The 6,229-nt window shown below is 45.8% G+C and overlaps 1 non-coding gene across 1 annotated transcript; it reads left to right on the forward strand.

Moving 5' to 3' along the window:
* The first annotated feature begins 1,139 nt into the window (after positions 1 to 1,139).
* On the forward strand, positions 1,140 to 1,212 carry Trnam-cau (transfer RNA methionine (anticodon CAU)). The gene has a single exon. It is a non-coding gene; the product is annotated as a tRNA-Met (tRNA).
* The last annotated feature ends 5,017 nt before the right edge of the window (positions 1,213 to 6,229 follow it).

Here is a 6,229-nt window from a genome sequence, read left to right on the forward strand (position 1 = left end):
CACTAGAAAGCTAAGGGGCCACATGAGAGACAGCCACCGGGAGTCCCCTAAAAACAGACCTACCCCCTAACCCACCCATCAGATGGAAACTGCAGGGGATGAAGGATATGTCAGAGATCCCAAACAGATATGGGGGAGAGGGTTCCACACCTAGAGTTGGCAGATAAAATGCAATATTTGGGACACGGGTCTACTAAAACATTATTTCTTGTTGACAAGAAACTCAAATTTAACTGGATAGCCTGTATTTTTATTTGGTAAATCTGACAGCCTTACTTACCCCACTCCCTGGGGGAACTAAAACACCTCCCCACCCTCAGCATAGTAAAGACAAGGGAGGGCTGCAGGGCACGGCGTCTAGGACATTCTCAGAGAGCATCACCACCCCATGGCCACTGGCAGGAGAAGGAAACTGCTCTGCACCTCAGAGAGAGTCCAACTCCATTTCTGGACTAGGTCTCAGAAGTCAGATGGGGAGAGACAGCAGTCACATGCAGGAAGAAAGCCTTTGGGGTCAGGAGGTTGACCTTCTCATCAGACAGCACCAATGGGGACAGTAATATCCTGCAGATTGTGTTGCACATGCTGGCGTGTGAGTGCACACACACACACATACACAATGTGCTTCTGTCTGCACAAAAACAATAAGAGCACTTAAGGAGCACTTGCTGTCTACCAGGGACCATTCCCAGAATCTTATGCTTAATGTTTTCTAAATGCACTATATTTTCCTTTGTCCTCCAATCCTTGCCACAACCTTACAAGGTAGGTGTTTGTTTTTATTTCTATTTTCCTGATGAGGAAACAGAGACAAAGAAGTTAGTGAGTGTCCCAGACTCACCTTGCTGGCAGGTGGCAGGTGTGAGACCAGCTGTCTGGTTACCTAAGGAGTCTGTACTCTTAGCCTCTACAATCTACAGGCCATGCATAGCCTTTAGGGTCGGGAGTGACTGTAACAGAAAACCCTAATTAGCATTGGCTAAAACATAGAGATTTTTATTCCATTGTGTTAAAAATACATTCCAGAGGTGGGCAAGTCAGGACCGGTGTGACCGCTCTAAAATGTTCCTTCCAGAATTCCCTCTGCCATTACTAGATGACTATCAGACTTGTGGTCCAAGAGGAGCCTCAGCCAGGCTGGGGGTATAGCTCAGTTGGTAGAGTGCCTGCCTCATGTGCATAAGGCCCTGGGTTCAATCCCCAGCACCACCACAAAAAAGTAAGAGGAGCCTCAGCCACCACTAGCCTGAGAGAAATGCAGGAACACACTAGGATATACAAGAGGAGATTAGACAACGAGTTTTAGACCTTCAAGATGGGCCCCAAAGAAGAGCGCTGGCCCCTGAAGCAAGCTAACAGTCCCTCCCTTGCAAGTGCCCCCACCTCTAAGAAGCCAGGCTGCAGGGACCCTGTCAACTAGAGTAGAGGAACTCGCAGGGGTGCTGGGAACTGTTTTGCAGATGACTCTTCCAATCACCTTAGGACCTCAGGTCCTGAGCTCAGGAAAGCTGACAAGGCTTTGGGGTGACTTGATGACGAAGCATCCCACTGCATTTCTTCTGATTTTACTGTCTTCCTCAGAAAACAGTCTGCCACAAGTGACTGCAACATGGGAACACAGTGTAATGACTACTGGAGTTAGAAGTGGTGTGATGGCCAAATAGTTAGGCTGGGGGGCTCTGAAGCCAGCTCACTGGGTTCTAATCCCAGCTCTGCCTCATATTAGCTGGGTGACATTGGACCTCTCTGTGACAGTTTCTTCATCTGAAAAATAAGGATGATAATAGGATGTGCTTCACAGGATTTTCTGAGGAGCAAAATAATTCATATATGTAAAGATCTCAGAGAAAACCTGAATCATAATAAACCCTCAATAAATTATGATCCCGGGAGGTTGAGGGTTAGCTTGAACTCTGCCGCAGTGACCCAATTCTTAGTCTGAGATGATCAGTGATTCAAACACACTATAGGGGAGGTAGGGGAGGTATAAATCCAGCCTCTTGCCCAAGGCCTGGAGTCTCTAAGTGGCAAAACAGTAAGTTCCACTCTACTGAGTGGTTCCAGAACCTGGGCTCCATTCTGACCTCCTCCTCTCTGCACCTCAGGAAAACTCACTAGCTGGGCGTCAGGAACATGGCGCCACTGCCACCTGGTGGTGACACTGCACATGGCCTGTGATTGAGACTCATCCTGACGGCAACCTCACAGTTGGGGACATCTCAGCACAGAGGAGCATCACAGAGTGGTCTGACCAATGGAACACCATGGCTCCCAAAGCCTCCCTGGAAACATTGTCCCCAGAGGGCTTGGGCTTCCCACGACTAGGGGGCTGCTCCTTGGAAGAAAGGACCTTGGAGATCAATGCTCACCAAGGTCTGCGTGTGTCACCAACACATCAGTGTGTTAGCTGTTTTCCAGAAGAAACCAGCTCCTGGGCTGGGATGTAGCTCAGTGGCGAAACATTTGCCTCACATTCGCAAAGCCTGGGGTAAAAACTAAGAAAAAAAAAAAACAGATGAACAGCTCTTGCACCAAAAAAAAAAGAAAGGCCAAGAGAATGGGTCCCAGACAGGCAGGTTTTAAAGAAGATGTAATAGAAAGGCTTGAAGTACTGGACCTCACCCAGGAGGTCAGCTTTGGGTTAGGGCACTGAAGTGACGGCCCCATTATACATTATAATTTTCTCCACTGGGCCGGGTTTTTGTTGTTGTTGTTGTTGTTGTTGTTGTTTTACCAACTCCCAAACTTAGGTGGAAAAATGTGGGTGGGAATCTTTAAGGAGAACTATAAAGTCCTCTTGTGCTCTGAATGTTCTGACCTGTCTAGCCTCATGTCACCTCTGCCCACCTCACACCCTAGGAAGCTTCAAACTTTAGATGGACAGTTATCACTCGGCTCATATTACAAACCTGTTTCTGGAAAATGTCCTTCGCCCCCTATCGGCCCTGTGGTATCTACTCTGAGCCCTTTCCACATTGTGCCCTATGTGACTGGCATCCCTGGAGCACAACCCCATAGATTGTCACATGAATGATGCTTCTGGGGGCTTCAGCCAAGCTCTTGCCATTCCCACTACCACCCACACAAGCCAGTGAGTGAGCTTGGCCTCCAGACCCTAGTTGGTCGGTTTGATGTAGGCTCCCAAATCAAGTGGGGTTCACCAGAGAGCTCCTACCCTTGAAAGATGAAATTGATTTGAGAGATCTCAAGCCAGATTGTCCAGGATCTCAAACAGAGGAGGTACAGGTGGCTGCCCTAATCTGTATGTGGTGGGGACCCAGGCCAGCTCCCCTCCACCAGGGTGGGTGCATCCATCCCTCTCCATGTGTTGCATTGTTGCTAACATGCCAACGGCACTCCTTCTGTGGAACATCTCCATCTTCACAGAGGTCACTAGTCCCCATCCTGCCAATGTACACCCTGCCAACAGCTGGAGAGGGACCCCAGGCCAGTCCTGGAGACACAACAACTCCGGGTAGATTTACAGCTCAAAGGCCCCACTACCAATGCTGGAGCTAGCCACATAACTCACGCAAACTCACTTCTTCCCTGTCATGCCTCTGTCCATCACAGGCTTCTCCTGAATACCCACCCCAACAGATGGCCCCAATCCAGGGAGTCTCAGGGCCTTCTTCTAGAGGACCTGCTTACCACCTGGAGCCAGTCGGTGGGGAGAAAGTGACAATGACTTCCTACCGGACCAAACTTTAGACAGGCTCCTAGGTGCTCTCTTTTCAAGGAGACCTCAACGTTGGCCTATTAAAAATTAGACTCCTCAAAACAATTTCACCCACCTCCGCGCCCAAACACTTGAACACTAACATAGTTTCTAACAGCTCAAGGCCTTCTCTAGGATGACCCTAGTGCCCTCGCAGTGCACACCCAAGGAAGCTGAACGCTGCAAGGAGAATTTACTCTTTGTTCCAGGCAAAGCCTGGTAATAGACAAGCCCTGAACACTGCACCCTTACAGCAATAACTTTAGAAAACTCACAGTTTTAAATCCTTTCTCTCCCCCTCTAAAGTGTAGATCTTCAATCACCTAGCTCTCAAGAACACAAGAGAAATTCCCTCTCCCCACCCCCCCCACCCCGCACCCCCTTCCTCATCAGAACAATGAAAGCTCATTAGGGCTTACATGTGCCAGATGCTTATGCTATTTTCTGGAATTGCAATGATAAACATGAGTAAAGTCTTTACTCTTATTTTAGGATTTAAAACTCTAGTGAAGGAGATATCCATATGAACACAAATTTTTATCATAGTATTTTTGATGTTAATATGAAGGTTTATACTAGGGGCAAGTAGAGAACAATCAATAGAGTACCCTGAATTTTTTTTTTCAGATTTCCATTATTTCCAGTGTTTACATGAGTAAGTTCACCACAGTAAGTAGATCTAACATCACCTCCCCATCCGCACCCACTCACCTCTCAAAAGGTGACACTATATACCACTGATGCTTGCCCCCTTCAATCCCCATGGGCCCATCTACCAATCAAACATCAATGACCTCATTGGGATCCGTTGGGGTGTGTAGTGAGAACTCCAATAGATGGAGTCAGGCTGGTACCCTTCTGTGGTATCTTCACTTAAGATTGGCTAATGTAGTACCACTTCCCAAGAATTTCAAAAGAAGAAAGTGTCCACTTACATCAGATTTTGAAAAAAAATCAAATAGGACATAGCCCAAAAATTAACCATTGGATAGAGCAACGAGGAGGTCATAGAGACCTTGACTCCAGAAGTTTGAGGGCAGTAATGGAGATAAAATCCTGAATGAAGTTGTGCAAGAGAGATTCAAAAGAAAAATTTGGAAAGTATTAGCAGAGAGAAGTCTGTAGGAATTTCTGTAAAGAGATCAGAAATGGTATAATAAATGTAAAGGAAATTAATATCAAAAATGATCTTTAACTCCATGTATATATAATATGTCAAAATACATTCTATAGTCATGTATATCTAAAGAGAGCAAAAATTTAAAAATTTAAATATTATTATTATTATTATTATTATTTGGTACCAGGCTTGAACTCAGGAGCTCTTAACCCCTGAGCCACATCTCCAGCCCTTTTTGTATTTTATTTACAGACACAGTCTCACTGAGTTGCTTAGGGCCTTGCTAATTTGCTGAGGCTGACTTTGAACTCACGATCCTCCTGCCTCAGCCTCCTGAGCCCTGGGATTATAGCTAAATATGAACTTTAAGGCCAAAAAAAAAAATAGCAAAAGTTTTGGATGCTGATGAAAAAGATTCATAAGGAAGAGGAAATGGATGACACATGAAGGAAAAGAAAGAACTACTGACGCAGTGCTTTTTAGAAGGCAAGGCCCTATGGAATCTAGTGTCTGTGTGAGGGGTTGGCACGTGATAAGAACATGGACTGCTCATTGCTGGTAACAAGAAAGAAGCTAGAACACATGGGCTTAGATGCAAACAGATGTGTTTGTGGAAATGGGATTGGAATCTGTGGAAGTTTTCTGATTACGCAAACTTTGAGTGAAATATGAAGTGATGTCACAAGCTGAGAGTGAAACTAAGAAGACGTTTGAGGTTTGAGGAGAGATGACACATGCAGTCGGGAGAGGGGTGAACTCGGCAACATAGTAGCCCCTGGTTGTGCATATTTCCCAGCCACATACAGCTATGTGGGCAATGTGGGCACAGACACATGGTACGTGGTCAGGTGGATTTGATCAGGGTTGTGGTTTAGCTTTGTGCAGGCACTGAAGCAAGGGAGGGTCAAGGGAGTTAAGGGTATTTGCCAGGGAATGATTCTAAAGAATGATCATGGAAATAAAAAAGCTGGGTAAGGTTGGACGCAAAGACATAAAGGGTAAGTGAAAGACAAAAAGATGGCCAGATCCATGGATTGAATATCCTGATGAGATTAACAACATGTTGGTCTTGGGGTGTTGAAAGGTGTGAGCATAAAAGTTAGCAGATGGTGTGGTCAGAAAGTGGGATGTTGACTTTCAGATCATGTGGGAGTGGCAACTTTGTGTAATGACAAAATCTGGGGTGTGAAGACAGTAGTGAATGGCAAAGGTTGGATTGAGAACAAGTTTTTTTTGGAAGAGAGGAGGTCAAGGAACTGATAGACTAAATATTGCAAGGTTGTTCCATGATTCAGGTGAAAAGTCCACAAATTACCTTAAGGAGTATTCTTCAGGGTTTGTTTCCAATGTCTAGGTCCCAGACCAGATCATTATACAGGGTCAGAGCCAGA

The sequence above is a fragment of the Marmota flaviventris genome, chromosome 1 (assembly GCF_047511675.1).
Source record: "Marmota flaviventris isolate mMarFla1 chromosome 1, mMarFla1.hap1, whole genome shotgun sequence".
Taxonomy (NCBI): Eukaryota; Metazoa; Chordata; class Mammalia; order Rodentia; family Sciuridae; genus Marmota; species Marmota flaviventris.